At 39.1% G+C, this 23,405-nt stretch overlaps 1 protein-coding gene across 3 annotated transcripts in view; it reads left to right on the top strand.

Moving 5' to 3' along the window:
* The window catches only part of ZFYVE28 (zinc finger FYVE-type containing 28), a 153,995-nt gene that overhangs the window by 40,637 nt on the left and 89,953 nt on the right, over positions 1-23,405 (top strand). The window lies entirely within an intron of this gene.

Here is a 23,405-nt window from a genome sequence, read left to right as displayed (position 1 = left end):
TATCTGAGAACTCGCTTATTACGTGGTCTTGTAATTAATGCTGCTGGACTTGTTCAGAGGCAGTTGTCAGCAATTGACCCTTGCAAGTGGTATCCTTCATTTACATCACCAACTCTTCCCAGATGTCACAGCACTAGGCTTCTTTCAGAGTCAGTATTTTATATTATGCAGACTTCATGCCCTCTGAATATCAGGTTCACACAAATGGGGGTTCTTTGTGCCCCATTTTGTCTATGCTGTGCTGTCTTTTCCGCTCCCAAACCTCATGACGTACAGGGGTGCAGTACAGAGCAGTGCATTGCAGTGTGCCACCCGTGCGAGCTGTGGTACCAACCCAGAATAGCCCCCAGCCATGCCCTGAATCTTTCTTGTGTATGGTCCCTTGACTGCCATGCAGCCTGGTACCTGATATCACATATTAAGAGAGAAGGAACTTTAAGATTGAGTGTATGTGTGTGTGTGTGTGGTTGTTTTTTTCTTCCCTTTGACTTCAATCACATAGGATATAGCAGCATTCTGTCATAAGGAAAATGTGGCCAAATACATTATATGGAGGCAAGTCTTACAGATGAACACTGTGGTGGGATTTTGCATGTGAAGTTTATGTTAAAGTTTATTCTCTCACTCAAGTCATAGAATCACAGAATCAGTAAGGTTGGAAGGGACCTCTGGAGATCATCTAGTCCAACCTCCCCACTCAGCAGGGTCACCTAGAGCATGGTAGACAGGGTTGCATCCAGGCGGGCCTTGAAGATCTGCAGAGAAGGAGACTCCACCACCTCTCTGGGCAACCTGTGCCAGTGCTCCGTCACTCTCACAGGGAAGAAATTCCCCCTCACGGTCAGGCAGAACTTCCTGTGCTTCAAAGTCTTTATATTCTGAGATTTTATTTTTTTTAATGCTGCATAGTCAAAGAGCATTTTACTTACATATTTTTTCCTAGAAATAGCCTTTTCAGTTTTATATCCTTGACAACAGAAGATGTGATGCTCTCATTTGCTTTACTTCTTGAAATGCTTTGACTTTCTTTTAATGATGAAAATGAGGTTACTTTTTTTTCCTGCTTTTAACAGGAGTTATTAACACATCTTTGAGAATTTCCTTTAGAATTCCAGAATTTCCTGTACCTTTTTCCCCCTCCACACCTTTCCCCTCTGTTTGTATCCATTTGTCTATCTCTATCCTGACAAGCCTTTTTCACTATATTTATTTTCTAGTTTTCATTGCTATAATATCTCAGCAAAAGATCAATTTATGATCCCTCAAAAACAAAGAAATCGTAAAACCTAATGTTTGTTGTCCATCTTTCCTCTAAAGATTTATTTTATCTGTTTTTTCATTGAATTTGCATAGTTGATTCCTGACAGGAGGATCAATTTAATTGCAAGTCAATGAAGCACTTGCCATATTTTAAAATATCTAATGTAATTTTTTTAAAAGCGCAAATGTGTATCTCTGTTATTTTACTAACAATAAACAGTAATACATCAACATGGACTAGATAACTTGTGCCTGTGTTAGTTCTTTGGTAAACCTCAAGGAGCAAACTGCATAGGCTTATCTCAGCCTTTTGTATTTGTTTAATGTTAAAAGCAGTTCTTCCTTTGCTGTTTACAGCTGTTCAAGACTTTGTCTGCTTTTGCTAGTCTAGAACTTCGGAGTGTTTGGCTTGCTGCCTGGTTTTCAGCAGCTTGTCATGGACAGATGTGCTGTCTCCTGAGTATTTTAAAGCTGCTCAAGTGAATTTTTCAGACAGCACTTACAAATCCACATATAGGTTTTTGAAGGCTGATCATTTAAACTGTAAAGATAGAAATTTAAAATCTCAAGTGGCATTTTGACACATGATTCAGTGAACACGCACAAAAATGATCAGTACCAGCCTTTACTAGTTTAAGAATATACCTAGAAAAAATACAAATTCTAATAAACTCCTGTTATTATGTAAGAGATTATAAAACAGGAAAATATAAAGCTACTCACAGAGATCAGTGTGCTGCTTTACTTTGCAATGTGTGCGTGTGACTGAATAGTCAATTTTTTGTAAGCCCAACTGGTGGGCAAGGCTTTAGGCTAACTGTGGCATAATGGCCAACATTTGGTGTAGTTTTAGATCTATATATATCATTTAAAAGTAAAATGGTTTGCATGTCCATGACTCCTAGAAGAAAACTCCAAATACAAATCAAATCTGACTGCTGTCAGTTATAACAGCTGTCAGTGTTTAAGGTAATTATGACTTTGTCAGTGTTTAAGGTAATTATATGCAAATGGAGGGCATATTTGTTCAAAAATTGCTGGATTCTACTGTTGTATGGCATACTGACACAAGGCCGTTTTCAAAACAGTAGGAAAGCCCTAGATATTACTAGATTAATTCCAAATAGGACCAAATGCAGTTTTTTTGTTAGAACCAAGATTTTCTCAAGAAACTAATTTAAACACAGATATGCTTAGTCTTCAGTTTTTAACATTTTGTATTCCATTAATATGGAAAGCAATGTGTGAGAGAAGGGATAAGATGGATAGTATGAGGAAGGATTCAAAACCGTCTGCCTTCTAAAGCTTGGAAAACATCATTTAACAGTTTTTGGTACTAAATTGTTTAGAAATATTTTTCTATTTAATTTCTCTAATCCTTCTCTCATGAACCAGTTGCTTTAATGACATTAGCTTTCTCATACGTGTTTATTGTATTTTTATCTTGGTGGGTGACTTCTAGCTCTAAAACAAGGTTTCCCATGTCTCAATGCTGTTGTCAAATTGTAGATTGAAGGTACCAGACTGTTAAAGCTGATATGAGTGTAGGAGGCTCCATGAGAACAGAAAATGCTTTTTAATTAAGTCGCACCTTGTTCATGTTTTTTTCCCTCACTGTGTTACTTGACTACTTTTACCGTATTTGTCCCTGTCTTGTGGTGTTCTGGTTTCTGGATGTGTAGGGCTTTCTTGTTTATGCTCTTTACTCCGTAGCCTCCCACTGATGACTGTGGAAAAGTGGCATGATCCCAACCACCCTTTATGTAGTTTTTCTAATGTGAGCAGCCATGAAGTGTGGTTTCAGTTTGAACTGAACTAAAAAAATATAGATATTTGATCCCCTGGGAGGGTTTAAACAGTTTTTAATGTATTTATTCTCACAGAAGTTTTGCTGGTGGGCTTTTAATGTCATTTTTTTCCATGAAGAACTGATTCAAAAAAGTAGTACAGTGTCTTCACTTTTCTTTATTAAGCATTGGCATACTGAATTGAATCCCAAGGTTAAACTTAGCGCGCTCACTAAGGGGTGATCCAGAATTTCTGCAGCAACTTATGCAGAGATGACAATGTTCAGTAGCCTAGAACCAAAATAGTTATTAATTTATTAATTGCATATTTGCAGTGAATTATTAGTCTTTCTCTGTATGATCAGGATTTATTTCATTTGTGATTATTTCACTATATCTAGAACTTATGTCAGTATTCTCAAATATTATTTGACCAGTTGAGGTGCTTTCAACTTCAATATGTACCATGTTACAGAATTAATATTTCAAATATTTCAGAATGTTAATACTTTCACTGTTTCAAACAGCACCTTTTTAAAAGTAAGCATCACCTTGGAAAGGAAGGAAAATAGCATCAGCAGTTCTCTGCAGTCTTTTCGATTTAGTATTGCAGATCTGTATTTCTCTTGCTAAAGGTCTTCCATGTTCTGAAGTCTTGGATAGCTCCTGATTTTCTCATCTACTTTGAGTTCATAATGCAGGATATTTGTTGCCTTATAGACACGGCGTTTTGCTTAGTTTATACGAAGGTTATTTCTGTCACAGCTGTGCACATGGGTTAAAAAGGCAGATGGAAGAAATGTCAAGTTTCTTATTCATGGTTACAGTAGATTGGATTGGAACAAAGTTCTCCCACTAGATTGGATTGGAACAAAATTCTCCCACTAGGTCTTTTGATTTGGCTTCCCTCTGGTGCAGAGAATTTGATTTTTAGGGAGTTTTATCTAGTAGTAGAGAGCAGTTTCAGCTGAAAGGCCACCTAGTGTACTAGAAAGGAAAAATTCATGAACAAGTTGTGTCCCACTGTTTGGATGAGGGAAAAGCATGGTCATTAAAATAACTTTTAGATGGATAATTAATATTTTAACAACAGGAATAACAAAATATAATTAAAAATAAAAAGTGTCACCTGGAGGCTAGTCTCTTTTGAAGCAACAATATCAGATTGCTGGACCATCTTGGTTGAATCTTATATTTTGAATGTTTGTGCAACTGCCTGGGCTGTCCCCTTCAGCTCCCTGTGTTGTTTGATAGGCTGCAGTCTTTCATTGCATTCCTGTGTGTAATGGGGTAAGCTCAGGGATCTGTCAGGCCTTTAATTTTTTGTTGTTGCTTTTAATAATACCCCCCCTCCAGATACTGATTCAATAGACATGCAGTGGAACCTGACAATTAAGCCATTTTCCTTTACATTATTTATGTCACACTGTAGCTGTGAAATGAATAATTAATTACATAAATAATGTAAATAAACGTTTTTATGATTTTTGGAAGCACTAATTTTAACAGTGTGGATACTTGATGCTTTAGAAATGAGGTGCAGATAATTTTGTAGTTGAAACTGGGTGGCAATTCTGATGTGTGAGGTGGAAGAAAATCCTGCTTTCTGTTTTGTAACTATTCACTTTAGGGTAAGTTAATGGTATCATAGAAAGAATAAACTTAATTAAAATGTTTCCTGTAGATAAGACTATTCCCTTGCAGATCTGCCTATGGGCATATACCTGAAGCTGAGCAAAGAGATGTATGTTTTTTAAAATCTCATTTTGCTTTCTTAAAAATGCATGTGATGTGCTGGTGTGGAGGGAAATGGAGGGCCTGCGAGGGGGAGTCTGGCGCTGCTATGACCTCAGAGCTAACCAGCATGGAGGAACTCTGCCTCCCAGTGGTGGTGATGGGAAGAATTGCTCAAGAAATCTGCCACCTTGTTCCATTGCTTACTGTGTTTTTGTTTTCTGTGTAGTACTTTACGGGATTTACAAAGCTTCTATCTTCCTGTATTATACAGACACTCAGGGCTGGAGCTACTCTAATTGTGTGAAGTTTGATCTTTGGTGCCCAAGCTATAAATTTCATAGTATGGCTGGAGTTTGCAGGTAGGCCGTGCTAGGACATGGGCCTATCTTGACTAAAAACGTGTACCTTCATCTCTTCTAAACTTATAAGCATATAAATTAAATATGAGTTGCCTCTTTTAATTTAAACACCAGAAAAAGATTATAAATCTGAGTGTATCAGCTTGGGTTATAGGTTCAGTAAGGTTGGAAGGGACCTCTGGAGATCATCTAGTCCTACCTCCCTGCTCAGCAGGGTCACCTAGAGCATGTCAGACAGGGTTACATCCAGGCAGGCCTTGAAGATCTGCAGAGAAGGAGACTCCACAACCTCTCTGGGCAACCTGTGCCAGTGCTCCGTCACTCTCACAGGGAAGAAATTCCCCCTCACGGTCAGGCAGAACTTCCTGTGCTTCAATTTCTGCCCGTTTTCTCTTGTCCTATCACACGGGACAACTGAAAAGAGTTTGGCCCCATCCCCTTGACACCTCCCTTCAGGTAATTGTACACATGGATAAGATCCCCCCTCAGTCTTCTCTTCCCCAGGCTGAAGAGGCCCAGCTCTCGCTGCCGTTCCTCATAGGGCAGGTGCTCCAGCCCTCTCATCATCTTTGTAGCCCTACACTGGACTCTCTCCAGTAGCTTCATGTCTCTCTTGTCCTGGGGAGCCCAGAACTGGACACAGTACTTGAGAGGAGGCCTCCCCAGGGCTGAGTAGAGGGGCAGGATCACCTCCCTTGACCTGCTGGCAACACTCTACCTAATGCACCCCAGGAGACCGTTGGCCTTCTTGGCCACAAGGGCACATTGCTGGCTCATGGTCAATCTATCATCCACCAGCACTCCCAGGTCCTTCTCTGCAGAGCTGCTCTCCAGAATGTCAGCCCCCAGCTTGTACTGATGCCTAGGGTTATTCCTCCCTTGGTGCAGGACTCTGCACTTGCCCTTGTTGAACCTCAGGAGGTTCCTCTCTGCCCAGCTCTCCAGCCTGTCCAGGTCTCTCTGAATGGCAGCACAGCCCTCAGGTGTGTCAGCCACTCCTCCCAGCTTGGGATGATGGGCAAACTTGCTGAGGAGGCACTCTGTCCCCTCATCCAGGTCATTGATGAAGAAGTTGAATAGGATGGGACCCAGTGCTGAGCCCTGGGGGGCACCACTAGCCACAGGCCTCCAACTGGGCTACACGCCCAGTTTTCTCTGATCCCCTAAGAAACTGCTTTTTCCTTATGTATTCTCTTCTGATTTTAAAATTACAAATGATGTTGACAAGCAATGGGATGTATTAATGTAACAGTACATTTTCCTTTCCAAACATAATCAGTGCAGAATAATGAAAAGCAGAGGCTGATTTCATTTATGATATATGTGGTGCTAGTGAGAGATTACTTCTTCTGCTGTCCTAGGTAAAAATTAGCCTGTCAAAGCAACTAGCTATCTGTGTATTAGCAGATGGGTTTCCTTGACTCTAAATGTCACCAAATTTTATTATGGTAATGGCTCAGAGAAGAAATTGTGGCGAATAGGCTAGAATTAGCTAAGCAGGACTTAGCAATGAAGAAGCATCCTGACAAAGTTTACTTAAAAAATGTCCCCATAGTTTGTCATCTTTAGAATTTCACAGTTCTGTGGAAGGAAAGAAAAGGTGCGAAGATGCATTCTGAAAAGAAGTAAAGCCTCCCTCCTCTCAACTTGTAGTTTATCTTTTAGAATGCATTGTATTATAAAGAAAACCTGGATAAAGTTGGTCAATTCGTATGTGTAGCATATAGTTATGTCTGATAGTTTTGGTGACAAAAATCTTTTCCAAATCCACTCTAACAGAAATATTTATTAACAATTAAATCATTACAATTAGACTGTGACAACAATTATGTTAACAATTTTGTGGTCAGTTGGGATATAGTTGTATGTGTGTATACTGTATATCCACACACACACTATACTGAGAGGTATGGAAAAATACAGTAAAGGTACTATTGTGTGTACTTGACCCCACAAGAGGAGGATCAGGAGTTTGTCATTTATGGCACAAGTGGTCATTGCAATATTAGTTGTGGGCTTGAAGTGTATGTATTTTAATTCTTGCTCTGCCATGCTTTTCTCATGTAGTTTTAACTCTTCTGCAGTTCAGCTGTCATTTTGTAAAATGACATCAATAGTATTTCTCTACCCTTCTTTCCTTTCCCTTGTTGCCCCTTGTCATGCACATGCAGGTGTTTAGGATTATTTTCATAAAAACTCTCAGAAATGCAGCTACCTCATTTTCCTACTCAGGAGGACTGGTAAAGAAGTACTGAAGATAAGTACAATGGGGAAAAATAGTGAATGGAATTATTGCAGTTCCCCGAGAGCCAGGTGGTTTTGCCTTAACTGCAGGAGAACTATTCACAGCTTTGAGAGCACCCACCCACTTTTTTTAGGTAGCATCTACAAATCATTGGATCATCACAGCTCACGTACATAGTTAAGGCCTGTATTTTGTTTCATTTTCTGGGAGAAGTTTTTTCCACAGCTAAACTGAAGTAGTTGTAAGTACAGAAGCACAGTTTATTGCAGTAGTAGAATCCTTAATTCCCATATGGTGCTGCTGGTTTGTGATATCTGCAATAACCATACTATTTTAAAGGTAGACAGTCATATAAGCCTGAATCTTGAGGTTCTTAAGTCAAACTACTAATTTTGAATTCATATTGACTTGAATCATTTCATTCCATTTTAAAAATGTGTAATATGCTTTTAATAGGAGATTAAACTCAAATGTTTTTCAGTTTTGCCAGGAAAAAATTGTTGGTACTTCACATTTTTTTTCCAGAGTTGTTGCTGGAAACTAATGTTTCATATTTTATAAGTCGCTAGTTAATTATTTGAGTAGCTTAGCTTTTGCAAAAAAGGGGGGATAAGTGTGTCATGTGGGTAGTTGTAGCAAGTGGCTGATACACGTTAATTTGTTATGGTATGATAACATGTCCATGTGACAAATCCAGAAGCATTAACATAAGGAGTAATTTAGTTAATTGCAGAGGATTCTGACCCAAGCACCACTCATATTTTCAGGACTGTGGGAAATGTCTACACTAGTAAATTATGTATTGCCAAGCAGTGTTCCTCAGGTTGTGGAACTTGCATGTTTGTACTGTTAAACTGTGAATATGGTCTGGCCTGATCTTGTCCTGGGCCGATTTGAAAAATAGCGGCTACAAACACTGCTGAACTGCATTTTCCCAAATGAGTTGTCAACCAGACATGGTTTATAATTGAATTCTCTGATTTTTAAGATTTAAATCTAAATGTTTTTTTCATTTAGAGAAGCAGAGTTGCTATCTCCTCATGGAAAAAATAATAGAGAAGTTCTGTATCCCGTGTTTGTACTAGATCTTATAGAAGTGCTTCAGCATCTATTCAGTCATGCTCTTCCTGGGTTATATTAATAAAGCATTGGGAAAAACTCACTATGTTAACATGTGCTTTATTGTACCTTGAAGTTATTACCTTTTAATTATAAAATACGGGGATTTAACTGCAAAAATATTAAGTAGATGACTATTTCGTTTGGGAGATTTGGGGTTCTGCTGCTATTATGGGTATTGAAATAACCACTGTATCAGTTTTATTCTTATTCTTTCTTGAAAGTAAAGGCAATGTTGATGCTGCTGTTTTTTTTGACTTTATGTGGTTACAAATGGAGAGAAAATGGTTATAAGCTTAAAATTTTAATCATTATAATTAAAATTGTTGAAACAAGATCCACTTTTTTGGGGGGTGAAGGAGGAGGAGGAGGAACTGACTAATTATATATTAAAGGCCAGGGCCTGAGCTGAAACATATTTAAATTCAAGTATTCTCTTAGTACAACCTGTACTCCTGTGCTGCTTACCCACACTATTGCAAACATTGAAACACATGCTGGACTTGCTGCAGTATGTCCAGGTCTGTCTCATACGGTGGTGCCCAGCACTGGACACAACACTCTAAATGTCTCACCGATGCTGAGTGGAGGGGAAGGATCACTTCCCTCAATCTGCTGATAGTGTGCCTCCTAATGTAGTCCACAATACTGTTGGGAAGTTCTTTGTCACAAGGGCACATTGCTGCCTCATACTTAGCTTGTTGTCCAGAAGGATCCCAGGTCCTTTTTTACAAAGCTGCTTTCCAGCCAGTCATATAGTGGTGCATGAGGTTGTTTCTCTTTTGGTGCAGGTCTAGGTATTTACCTTTGTTCAACTTCATGAGGTTCTTCTCTGCCCATTTCTCCAGCTAGAATGGCAGTGCAGCCCTCTGGTGTATTAGCTGCTACTCCTAGACCATATCGGTTAAACATTATTTTTTATAATTTTTTTTCCCCTTCATAATCCATGCTGAGCACTGCTGATGACCTTCTTGGCCTTCAAGTGTTTGTAAATGGTTTCCAGGAGGATCTGTTCTATCACCTTCCTAGGAATCACAGTGTGGTTGACTAGCCTGTAGTTTCCCAGATCCTTCTCCTTGAAGGTAGAAATGACACTTTTTTCCCCAGTCCTCATGAACCCCCCTCAGGCAGCACAACCTTTGAAAGATAACCAAGAGTGGCCTGCTTCCACCCCTTGTATGCTTCCTGTTTGTCTGAGTTGAGTGGGGAGCTGCTTGTCCACCCATGCAGACTTCCTGCTACCTTTGCTCAAATTCCTGCTTGTGTGAATGGACCATTCTTGAACCTGGAGGAGATGATCCTTGAATATTAACTGACCCTCCTGGGCCTTTCCTCTCACCAGGGCTGAGATCCTTCCAAGCAGGTCAGAGGCCAAAGTCCAATCTCAAAGGGTTGTGATCCTGGCTCTTGCCTTTTTTTCCCTCCCCTCTCAGGAGCCTGAACTCCACCTTCTCATGGTTACGGCAGCCTTCACCTCTCTGACCAGCTCTTCATTGTTTGTAGCTATCAGGTCCATCAGAGCATGTCCCCTTGTTGGCACCTCAGTCACCTATGTCAAGATGTTGTTATCAATACGCTTCAGAAACCTGCTGGATTGCTTGTGCTCTGCTGTGTTGTCCCTGCAGCAGATAGCAGAGTGACATAAACCCTTCAAGAGGATCAGTGTCTTTGACTATGACTTCTTCCAGTTGTCTGAATGATCAAAAATGGTAAAGGCAGTCTTCTAACAGAGACAAAGCAGGATTACACAAGTGATTGTCCATACAATTTGTGGTTTTATACATAGATAAGTTTTTACTGAAAAGTAAACTCATCACAAAGTGCTCAGGCATTTCTAGGCAGAAAGTTAGAGGATTACAATTATTCATTTCTTCCAATCTTACTATTTTAGGTGAGCTCAGTTCAAAAAACATTGGGACTGCATTTTGAAGGGGTTTATATTATTGCCTTCTTGCTTTCTACAGTTATGAAGGTAGGGTTGCATACACAACTTTTTTCTCTTTTTTAAAAATACACCTTTGTTCAACAGATGTCCCTTTGCTACTATTTGCTACTAACAGTAATGTAAACTATAGAATAGCTTTTAACTAAAAGGATCTTAAAACTCTAGTCATTCAATACACATTGAAGACTTGGATTTTACAGCTGCAGTTGATTCAGCTCAAACTCTAATAAAAAGCATTTGAGATGCACGCACTCCCTCCCTCGTCCCCCCCTCTCTCTCACTCCCGGCTGCTCCAAAAAAAAAAAAAAAAAGAAAAAAAGCTGCTGTGCTTAAAACACTCTAGACCCCTAAAAGTTCTCTCTTTCAACTTGCTGCTATAAACATCAAATGTGCATTAATTTGTCTGCCGATCAACATGCGCGTTGGTGCTGCACTAGAAATGCTGCAAAAACTACACACAGGCAATTTTAGGCTGGAAGAGATGTATATTCTACTAACATAGTAGATGTATATAAGTTTCCCACAGACATGTAGGCATCTACAGAATTATTTTTACTGTATTTTTTCCTGAAATTATTATGATGAAGTACTCTTCCAGGAATAAGATTTTTTTTTGTGCATTTCAATATCCCTAGATATATATAAATGACTACAGGACAGCATTATGGGGAAAGCTCCCATACCATTTCTGGAAAATTAGCATGACTATGTGCCTCTGAAGTGCCTGTAAACCCTTCAGCATGGGGAACAAACCGGAGAAAACAAAAATCTGCAAGCAGCTACAGGGCTATGATCTCACTGGGTTGATACAGATGTGGCAAGATAGCTCACATGCCTAAGTGCTGTAACAGAAGATTACGAGCTCCAGAGGAAGAACAAGCCACAAAGGCATGGAGGGGGAGTTGTCCTTTATGCAAGAGAGCAGCTGGAATACATGGAGCTCTGTTTTGATGATGAGCCAGCTGAGAGGTTATAGGCAATCTAACTATAAAGCTGTTCTCTTGCTTGGCTGGATGGATAAGCTATCAGAGAGATGATGTGTGAGAATATGGAAGTTTGTGTCTTTACTGTCTTGGAACATTGTGACTGCGTAAACTGTATTTAAAGTGTTAGAGTCACAGAATGAATGAATTCTGTATTAATTTGGCAATAGAGGACATTTTTAATTACTGAGTATCCCCAATAAGCAAGTTAATGTTATCTGGCTGAGGAGCTGGTTTTTTGTCTGAATAAGCAAATGCATTAAACTATAAAATGAGATACATTAGGGCTTGTATTTTAACTTTTAATTTTTCCTGTGTTAGAACTGGTGAACAAGTTCAACATTAAATAAAATTACCAGGCCATCAGATAAATGTTTAATGTGGAATACAGATCATATTCATTATTTGAATCTTAAGACCCACTGAGATAAGTCAGATACTTGATACATTTTAGTGCTCTATTCAAGTTCCCTTTAAAATGAGCCTGATATGACAGCATCAGTTTTTACTTGAGGGAGTTATGGTACCATTTTGCTACATATCAGCATAGTTAGAGATGTACACTCAGTAAATATGAAATTTCATATTTATAAGATGCAACTGCAATTCTAGTGTCATGAAATCCAAGAAGTAAATAGAATTAATGTGGCAGAAGCAGAGTCAATAGAATTATTGAGGACCCGAAAAGGAAGTATACAATACATTTTCTTTGTTGCTTTAGCTTTATATCATTTGTTACTGATTAGCAAAGGCTATGATTAGCATTAGCCATGGGGAGGTCTGAGAATGACAGGAAAAAATCTTATCATAGAATAATAGAATCAGTAAGGTTGGAAGGGACCTCTGGAGATCATCTAGTCCTACCCCCCTGCTCAGCAGGGTCACCTACAGCATGTTAGACAGGGTTGCATCCAGGCGGGCCTTGAAGATCTCCAGAGAAGGAGACTCCACCACCTCTCTGGGCAACCTGTTCCAGTGCTCCGTCACTCTCGCAGGGAAGAAATTCCCCCTCACGGTCAGGCGGAACTTCCTGTGCTTCAATTTCTGCCCATTGCCTCTTCTCCTGTCACATGGGAATCCAATAGCTGAACAATACTATAAACAAATTTTTATTTTGTTTCTGCTCCTTACTGTGAATGTCTTGTCCACGTTGGTGAAAAAATCACTTTGCATTCTATAATCTTTAGCAGGTTTATTAATGCTATAATTTTTAAAAATCACATTTGTATTGAAAACACCTTATGAGGCTTGGATGAATATTGAGAGCAAGCACTGCTGAAATATCTGTTGCAACAGTACGTGTAGGGTTCAAAACACAATGATGGGGGTGATTTTCATAAACATGAGTGATGAACTGAAATTTTTTTTAGTGACAACTCATGAAGCTGAGAAAGGATATTACTAAACACAACAATCACAAATATAGTCCCAAATGAATCCTAAATGAGTCTTTTATTCAGACTTGGACTGTTTTTCCCGTCCTTATGCCATGTAAAATTTAAATGCTTATTAGTAAGATTGTCCAAGTTGGTCTTATTCTTTCTATTTCAAAATGGTATTTATGCTTCTGGTCACTATTAGCTGTCCCTTTCTGGGAAGGTTCCATTTGAGACTGAAGAGTGACCCATCTGAGAAACTCTATCTTCAGGTTTATATTTTAGCTCAGAACAACTAGTTTAGAGAAATGTTGTGTCTGGTAGTTTTGGATGTATCTCTTGTGCATTTCAAAAACTTTAGAGTAATACATAAAACATAGTTGGTATCTTAAGAAAACAATAATAGTGACAACCAGGTAATTGATAATAAAGCGAATTTAGTTTATTCACTTAATTATATTGGGAGAAAAAATCTTAGAAGGTGTAAGAATTAAGATAATGTGGGAATCAGTTGCTAAGTGTGCAAAACATTTTAGACTTCAGAAAAAAATCTATCATAAAAAATGGTAAGGAAACCTTTGCATTTAATGGTGTATTTAACACTTATTCACATTTCTCTATAGAAATATAATAGCATTCTTATTTTTCAACTACCCACTTTTTTTTCACACCTTCCTTAAGTATTATTTCAGCACTATTTCTGTAAAATTCATGCCTGTATCTTAAAAAGTATTTGTACTACTCTTTGAGGTTTACTATAAACAAATCAAATTAACAAAATACTTTTTATGACATATGTGTAACTTAAAAGGTTTTTAAAGGTATTTTGCAATTTATGTGCCATATGGCTAACATTCTAATTATTTTTCCTTATGGAATAAAGCATCTCCCATAACATCCTCCTAGATAAACTCAGGAAGTGTGGGTTAGACGAGTGGACAGTGAGGTGGATTGAGAACTGGCTGAAAGGCAGAGCTCAGAGGGTCATCATCAGTGGCGTGGAGTCCAGTTGGAGGCCTGTAGCTAGTGGTGCTCCCCAGGGCTCAGTACTGGGTCCCATCCTATTCAACTTCTTCATCAATGACCTGGATGAGGGGACAGAGTGCCTCCTCAGCAAGTTTGCCCATCATCCCAAGCTGGGAGGAGTGGCTGACACACCTGAGGGCTGCGCTGCCATTCAGAGAGACCTGGACAGGCTGGAGAGCTGGGCAGAGAGGAACCTCCTGAGGTTCAACAAGGGCAAGTGCAGAGTCCTGCACCTAGGGAGAAATAACCCTAGGCACCAGTACAAGCTGGGGGCTGACCTGCTGGAGGGCAGCTCTGCAGAGAAAGACCTGGGAGTGCTGGTGGATGATAGATTGACGATGAGCCAGCAATGTGCCCTTGTGGCCAAGAAGGCCAATGGTCTCCTGGGGTGCATTGGGAAGAGTGTTGCCAGCAGGTCGAGGGAGGTGATCCTGCCCCTCTACTCAGCCCTGGGGAGGCCTCCTCTCAAGTACTGTGTCCAGTTCTGGGCTCCCCAGTACAAGAGAGACGTGGAGCTACTGGAGAGAGTCCAGCATGGGGCTACAAAGATGATGAGAGGGCTGGAGCACCTGCCCTATGAGGAACGGCTGCGAGAGCTGGGCCTCTTCAGCCTGAGAAGAGAAGACTGAGGGGGGATCTTATCCATGTGTACAAGTACCTGAAGGGAGGATGTCAAGGGGACGGGGCCAAACTCTTTTCAGTTGTCCCATGGTACAGGACAAGAGGCAATGGGCAGAAACTGAAGCACAGGAAGTTCCGCCTGACCGTGAGGGGGAATTTCTTCCCTGTGAGAGTGACGGAGCACTGGACCAGGTTGCCCAGAGAGGTGGTGGAGTCTCCTTCTCTGGACATGTTCAAGGCCCGCCTGGATGCAACCCTGTCTACCATGCTGAGTAGGGGGGTAGGACTAGATGATCTCCAGAGGTCCCTTCCAACCTTACTGATTCTATGATATATAGATCCAAGTTTTGCAACCATCCTTGATCAGCCTTTGACATTTTCAGTGTTTGTCTGGGAGTGCTTCTACCACAGAATAATGGTCATGATGAAAGGTAAGAATAGTCCTGCTAAAGCCCCTCTAGCTCATTATCCCATGTCTGAAAGCATGATTAAGTGTGGATGTCTAGGAGGAAGGTCAGATGATCAGGACAAATACTTCTCCTGTCAAGTTCTCTATTTCCAGTATTAAGTTTCCAGTATGGTGTCAGGCTCCTTTGTAGGTGTCAGAGTACAGTCCTTAATTGCACAGCTGGGTAGCTCCCCCATAGCTGCCCAGGCTTCTGCCTTAGGGGAATTGAGCTGGTAGCGTCTCATGAAGCTCTGCTTAGAGTATTTTATCTCTTTGCATATTATGTATCTCTTATTATGAAATTTGCTCTGTATATGGGATTACTTACTCCCATTGTTGTTCTTTCTGTGGAGTTCCTGCATATGCACTTCACAAATATGAGTGATTTTTTTTCTGAAATACCTGATGGAGGGGATGGTTTTCATTTGTGCTCTACAAACTAGGATCACAAGAAGGCACTTGATCTTGGGTGTTTGGTTTAAGACTTGGAACTGCATTTTATCTGGAATCCATCTCTGCCTAACACAACTCCCAGAAGCTTCAGATGCACTGTGAGCTCTCCGTACGCCCGTGTTGCACCTAGCAGTTGTGCCATTTGACCACAAGCAGGATGTTGAAGTGCTGTAAGTTTCAGTTACTTATCTGAATTTGACAGCTCTGTTTTTTCTTTAAACTGAGATTTGTAGATAGTGGAAGTGCAAAACATTATTTTCAAGCTTTCATTATGCAAATGTTCTTTGTTTTTCAAGATTTTTCTTAGAATTTGAAAATCCTTAATTAGTTACAGTAGAGCTTATTACAGCCTGGCTTGTTTATTGTATTCCCAGGGAAAGAAAAGCAAATTGGTGCTCATGTGTTCAACTGTAGTTGAGTGTGCATTAAACTCTACCTCACCCTACGTGCGCTATTTGGAGGTATTATATGAGAGACTTTTTATGCTAAGCTCAGGCAGGTATACAAACAAAGTCTTATCATCCCACTGATACTGGCTGAGCAGGGTGAGATCACGCACCTCACTGTTACAGGGAAGAGCTCTGGGGACATAACTCACCGCCTTCACTGAGGTGGCTGACTTAAACTGAGGAAGGAACAGTTTTTTGCTAATTTAACTTGCACTTTCATTACAGAAATCAGCCTTAGAGTTACTGTTTCCAAATTGTTCCTGACTGTCACTGCACTTCTGGCCAAGAGTCCTACTTGCTAATCTTATAATGCCACTTACAGTACCGATTTAGGAGCTATCTTCTAGGAAGGCTGCAGTAAGTGATGTTTGAACTGTGCGCTGTGTATTGGGTTAAGTGTCCCAGAAAATGGAGTAAGGTTGTACTCAGAGACATAAGAAAGCCCATTCCATAAGCTTTTAAATGAGTCAAATTGAGTTTGGGAATAGGAGTCTCTCTGTTGCAGAATCTTTTCTAGGTATTCTGGAATATTCCTACAGAGGTTTTAGGTTTTCACAGCTTTTTTTACTGTGGGTGTTTTGTTTTTAATAGTATTTTGCTAAATTTATTTTGTTAGAGGGGAATTGTTTTTATTTGCTTGGCATTTCTTTATGAGCTTTCAGAAAGAAAACTAAATGCTGCAAAAATACACCATGCAAGTTATCAAATTAAAACATTTGTTTTTTATGGCCAAAGGCCAATTATTCTGAACTACAAGTACTTGAGTATAGTACTTTGTAGTACTCTGTATCCCAGACAGTGATCTAGCATTTGTAGGTAAAATCCTTAATGCTGTAGTCTCTATCTTTCTGTCTGTCTCTCGCTCTCTTTAAAATTTTTTTAATGAAGTTTCCCATTTGAATGTAGAGCCAATATTCTGACTGGAAGCTTAGTGGTTAGTATTCTGTGTTGTTTTTTTTTTTTTTTTTTTTTTTTTTTTTTTTTTAAGTCTTTAAGATGTGTTACAATGAGATTTTTTTTAAGCAAATCTAGTGTTTTTCTGAAAAGTATGAGAGAGAATATGATAATATTCTGAAACAGCTCTGTCTCTAAATGAAGGGATAACATTTGGTAATGCCTTGGAGAAGGCATCTGTTTTTCTACAGAGAAGTTAATAGTACAGCAAAGGAGATGCAGGATGTGATTATGAAATTAGATTGTTGTGAGTTCTGTTGGTACCTGAGGGAAAGATGATGTAAGATTCAACATCCAAAAAACCTTCCCATGTTCTACAGTTTTTAAACAGCCTTCCTCTTAAGAAGAGATGTTGAGGAGATAGGTGAGGAAGTTGGGACTATATAATTTAGTAAGATCCAGTGAGCTTGCTGTCTAAGTGATACAAAATAAGTAACAAAACAAGGAAAGAGACCTTTAAATTTTTTTTTATTGTACCAAGGGATATGATTTTTTAATCAGTTGAGACTATAACACTGGAAAGCTGATATTTCTTTTGCTGTCACTGAGGGCATTTTTTAGGAAAATGCAAAACTGCAAGTGGCTGTGAGCAGTTTGACTGAAATCTAATTGTGTCATGTTTCCGACAAAAGCTTTGCTGTGCAACCACATGACTGCGGCATCCATAAATAATCACATAATCCCTCTGCTAGGGGGCCTGCATTAGACTCACAGCAGAAGTCTGTATTTGGAGCCTAACTGAGCTTTCCTTTCCTTTTTCTTTTTTAACAGAGATGGTAGGTGCTTTCTACCATATATTGCTTGTGCATTTTCAGAAAGTGAGTTGTAGTATTTTTTACATACAATTGAAATTGTATAAATGTATAATAGTTAAAAAATTTGATTTTTGCTTTAGAGAGAGCACCTCCAAATTAAACATAGCTTGAAGTTATTGCTTATGAAAAATAATGCATCTGGAACATGGTGCAGATAATTGAATCTCCATCTCCTCCCCCCCCCCGATATTGGTGGGACTTCTAAAAACCTCAGTAATTCTGTTATGCAACTACTGGCAGCAGTATAGCAGCCCAGCTGATCGGCACAGCAGTTAATAGTTTAAATAGGGGAATGCTAATGTGTTTGAGCTTTTGTCTATTTTAAAGCAATTGCCATACCTCTACTACTAGTGTTATTTGTAAAGGAAGATGTTATTTGTAAATGTTCTGTCATGTTTTTACCTTGTTTTTTTAAATTTATTTCTATCTCTGAATGTAATGTTATATACTTATATGCACATTTATATGTTGTTTTGGGATTATTTTTGACTCTTTACTTGCAACAAGGAAAGTAAGTTGTGTGCTATATAACCTATAGAAGACTATCTGGAAAGATGTTTTAAGCTTTTTTTCAGGGTAGACTTCTGCTATGGTCAACAGAGACTATAAAGGCAAACCCAGTTCTCTTGGTTTGGGTAACCAAAAAGCAGGGAGGCTACATCTCCAGATGAAGATTATTGCAGAAGTCTTGTATGTGCAGTAGAAAGAAAGAAAAAAAAGGGGAGAAAAAAAGGATTATAGTGTAAGGCAGCTTAGAATTACCACATACTTATGTGGTAAAGTCTTACTGGGTGACTGCTGTGAATCAGTAACTTCTGCCTCAGGTGGATCCCCAGATTTTAATATCTAGTTTGTCTGTGACCAACATTTGTAAACATTTACTGCTTGAACCATCCAGCCACTGTTAAAAGATGCCTAATAACCAGGTATCTAATGCAGTTAATTAAATGCGGTGTGGAACATGTACTCATCTCTTAGATATAATATGATATTTTTGTATTTCTCACTGCCTTGGTTTCAGGCTTTTAGCAAAAGTGTGGAAGATCAACTTACTTTCTCCTTCGCTTCCCTGTTTGCCTGTAATGTCTTTGCCAAATGGATTGCTAAAGCTGCTGTCTTTCATCCTTTGATGAAGTAAAAGAAATCTATAACTTTTGGTTATTATGTGATAGTTAATCTGTATAACTGTGTCGTTTTTAGCATGTTCATCCCCATATTCAGTGGTACAAAGAGTCTCGTTTCAAACTGAGTTGTAATCTTTTTAGGACAAAAGATAATTGATATAAATTGTTGCACAATAATTTTTTGGTGTCATTGTCTTACAGCCATTTTTCTTTCAATATTAGGACTATTAAAATAAGTTTGGAGATTTTCAGATGTAGTAGGTTTTAAAATGTGAAATATAACTCTTCTGTTGTGTGAAATTATTGTTGTATACGTGAAAAAAACTTGCTTTTTTAATTAACTCACAAGTTTAAAAAAAAGGCAGAAGAAGAAAAATCTTGTGAGCCAGGTATTTAGTTGGGGGGAGAGAGGGATTTGAATGGGTCTGTCTGTAACTTTTCACGCTGCTTAGTCTTTTTAAAATTTTTCTCCAAGTGTTGATTGACTGAAATTATAAAAAGTCACAGTAGCAATCCTCACCGAAGGGTTAGGCTATTTATTCCATCGCTGTCCTCTGCTTTTAAAATATGGCTGGAAGTTTCAGATTTAGTGCCTCTCAGCCCTCTTTAAATAACAAAACTGAAGTTTCTCAGCTACAATAAAGCTGCTGATTTGTAACTTTATGCAGAGCTGAATGCACAGCAGGATGGGAACACTGTCCGCACAGGCTATGGGAGAGCGGTGGGAACCGCAGAGGTGCCGCTGTGAGCGGGAGGGTTTGAGCAGAACAGCCTACTTGATGCAGAAGGCCTCCCGCTATTTTAGAGTAACTTAATTTTTAATTATAACTTCTACCCAAGAATTTCTCCAAGTGCTTTAAGAACATGCTGGCCTCTATTTGCACAATGTTTGTTTGTGTTAAAATGCTCTGCAGCACTCTCCTGAGTGCTGTGAGTATGAAACGTTACCTTAATTTTACACATGTGAAGTGGACGTGTTATGGTTCTAATCCAGCAAAAGTTTGTGATTACTTCTTACGTGAGTCACAGAGCAGACCGCTGTTTAATAAAACTTAATTATACAGTTACAGGCTAAAATTAAAGCCTGTAATCATATTGTTAAAGCCCTAGAACTATCGCATGGTCACAGAGGGATTAGGGATTTAGTGGTGATGTTAGTGATAGATATTTATACGGCAGTCAGCAGCTTTGTCAGGCCTAGAGGTAAAGCTGATAGTTTTCTCAGTGTTCGTAAGAGATGAAAGGTAAAATAGAATTAAAATCAGTGAAGAAAGAAATTATTATTTAATCGATTTGCCACATTCTGCTTTTTGTCATTTTCTTAATACCGTTTTGTCACAGCTTCTAAGAAAAGAAAGTTTATACAACAACTTTGTAAGAGCTATAGTGTTTTATTACTTGAATAGAAATAAGAACATTAAGAGAAACACAGTAAAAGAAAACAGTAATTAAGTGAGGCTACAAATCTTATCTGCAGAAGTTAAGAGGATCCAAGTTCTGCTGTTTCCTTGGGGGCCTCCTCATTTCTCTTCATTTTTTTTCTCTGTCTTATTTAATCAATATACTTTTCAGCTTGGTGCTTCTTCATACCCTAATTCTTTACTAAAATGTCACTGGCCCAGCAATGCTTCAGGTTATAATCTGTATCACATCAGTAACCTAAAAATAAAGCTGGAGTTACTTGCTTTTGCAACCACCCTAACATGATAGTTTAACAAATTTTAATACAGAAATATTTACTACTTCACTTTTTTTGTAATTGGACAAGCTTTGGGGAAAAAATGAAAAAGAAATCTTTATAGTAAGTTTCTTGGAGATTTAGTTTCAACTAAAGGTAGGTCATGCACAGTAAAGCTGAAAAACATGCAATATAGAAACTTATTAGCAAACTGTTTTGAAAGAGGTAAAGAATAAGAAACCTTCCAATGGAATATTCTTGAATCAAAGAGTCTGCTTTTTGTAAGATATACCTGTACATTTTTATACAGGTGGAGAAAGCCAAGGAAAACACGAAGTTTTCTTGTTTGTAAGTCTTATTCATTGGGCAGCTGTGTGTTTCTCCAGTTTCTCTCCATCAACAGTTATATATCTATGAAGATCAATAAAGATTGTACTAGGAGAGAATTCAAGAAAGGAAAAATGCCAACATTGCACATTCTCATCATAAATCTTTCTCTGAGGATCACCTGGAAGTTCCATGTGGTTTTAGGTAGGCAGGATTTTGATAGACTGGTCTGGCCTTGTAAAGAAAAAGCAGGTACTTAGAATCATAGAATGAGTAAGGCTGGAAGGGACCTCTGGAGATCACCTAGTCCAACCTGCCCGCTCAGCAGGGTCACCTAGAGCATGTTGGACATGGTTGCATCCAGGCGGGCCTTGAAGATCTGCAGAGAAGGAGACTCCACCACCTCTCTGGGCAACCTGGTCCAGTGCTCCGTCACTCTCACAGGGGAGAAATTCCCCCTCACGGTCAGGCGGAACTTCCTGTGCTTCAGTTTCTGCCTGTTGCCTCTTGTCCTGTCACATGGGACAACTGAAAAGAGTTTGGCCCCATCCCCTTGACACCCTCCCTTCAGGTACTTGTACACATGGATAAGATCCCCCCTCAGGCTTTGCTTCCCCAGGCTGAAGAGGCCCAGCTCTCGCAGCCGTTCCTCATAGGGCAGATGCTCCAGCATCTTGCTAAGCTTACATTTCTCCATATTACTTGCTTAGTTGGTATACCAAATTTTTATAAATTTTTAAATTGTTAAGGAAACATGTAGCATGTTGTAATGATGAATATGCAGATTTTCTTGGTACCATGCTTCCCATTTGGCTGTATAGTGACATCTTAGCTGAATCCAAAAGCAGGATTTCTAAAGTGACCAGTATCAACTTAATAGGAAAATGAACAAAACCTCATTTGGATTATAAGTTCCTTTTCAAGGTCTGGGTTTTGGTTCATCCTCTGCCTTTAACTTAATTATCAAATGTGTCTGCAGACGTCTCCCACCCTCTTTCCCTAAAGTCTTTTCTTTTTCTAAATTCCTACTTTATAGACATGTTCCTCAGAGCAAGTCCAAGTTTTGTCCTGCTTTCACCTGCAATGATGAAAATGAGATTTTCCCAGTTCTGCAATCTGATAGCAACCTTCAGTTCTAATGGTTTCTGGGCTCAAAATGCAAGTGATATGTGAATGTTGGTCCTCTTTGTAGTTCATTTCAAATAAGATATGTGATCATGAAATACAATTATAATGCATTAAATTACCACACATTAACTGTGAAAATCCACTTTTTGTCTCGAGTCATGCTTTTTGTTTTGCACTTTGAAGCATATACAAATACTATTGTGAAACGGTATATTTGATAATAAATTGTGTAACTACTCTGTAACTACTCTGCTGCATATGTGAGCAAGAGGTGTTAGGTTCACACTGGTGTGCGTTGTGGTTGTTCATATAGGCCTTGCCTGGATCACTCAATGGGGTAGCAGTTCGGCTGTTACTGCTCTGGAGGCTCCGGTAAAGTTAGCTGGAATAGGCATAATTTCTCTCTGCTGAGGCACTCATTAGATTTGCCCCTGCTTAAAGGAGGTGTGTGCATTTTGTCCTTGCTTTAACTCAAAGTTGATACACGCAATGTTCCTATGAGCCATGAATTTTGTCTTATATGTATGTAAAAAAAATCTTCATGGGTTCTCTGCTTTGTAGACCCTAATCTGTTGTCTAGTTGTTTTCCCAAATTTTAATTTGTAAATAAAATCCTTCCACATGCAAATCCATATTTAATCATATTTCTACTTATATTTGCCTTTGAAACAGTATGCACAAGCATGCTTTCAGGGCCTGCGTAGTAAGAGGTATCAGTAAAAGTTGGTTGCTGGAGCAGATGTTCTCATTGTCTTGATTTTCTTCCTTATTCGCTAGAGACTGCCAAAAGGCAGTATTCTAATAGGTGCATGTTTTCAGAGTGTTTGTGACAAACTTATGTCAGAAGCTTTGAGGCTCAAGCATGCTTCTTGGTATCGTGAGCATACCAGAGAGCCGCCTTAGTTATTGGAAGATGCTTCTACCTCAGCAAGCATGGCTCTACAGACCTTCCTCCCATCCCCTTTCGTGCTTGTCTCTGTTTCAGGTTGAATTGGCTCTTCCATGGACACTTGTATGCTAACAGACAAACTGAATGCAAATACCTAGATGAGGCAAATCTATTTAGGTCGTTACTTGTTCTAAGATTTGAGAAAAACACAGTACTAACTAGTTCCTTTGGGTGACTAGTCCTATTGTTGTTTTGGGTGGTTGACCCCCAGTATCTTTTGAAAGAATTGCACAAAATTGATTGAAGCTATGAACTTCAGTATAGAAAAAAAGATGAAGTTATTGGAGGTGGGAAGGAACATTCCTAACTCCTAATAACAGTGGTGAGGTTTGTACTGGCTGTTACCACTTAGGAAGGACGTCTGTAGTAGATTTAAGAAAATTTCAGGTTACAACTTTATAGGGCTCAAAACAAAGTATGTTAACTATTAGGAACAGAATTGAGAATAAAGCAAAAAATACCATTATCTTCCTACATACATCTATGTTATCCCCATGTCTCAATATTGATGTGAGCAGTTTTGTCCGCACGTCTCCAAAAAGAAATAGCAGAACTGCAGAGCGTTCAAAGGCTGTTAGAGGTAATCAGTGCTGGGAAAGGGCTCACAGGTGAGGAGCATCTG

This window comes from Rhea pennata, chromosome 4 (assembly GCF_028389875.1).
Source record: "Rhea pennata isolate bPtePen1 chromosome 4, bPtePen1.pri, whole genome shotgun sequence".
NCBI classification, from domain to species: Eukaryota; Metazoa; Chordata; class Aves; order Rheiformes; family Rheidae; genus Rhea; species Rhea pennata.
This window is presented reverse-complemented; position numbering and strand designations above follow the sequence as displayed.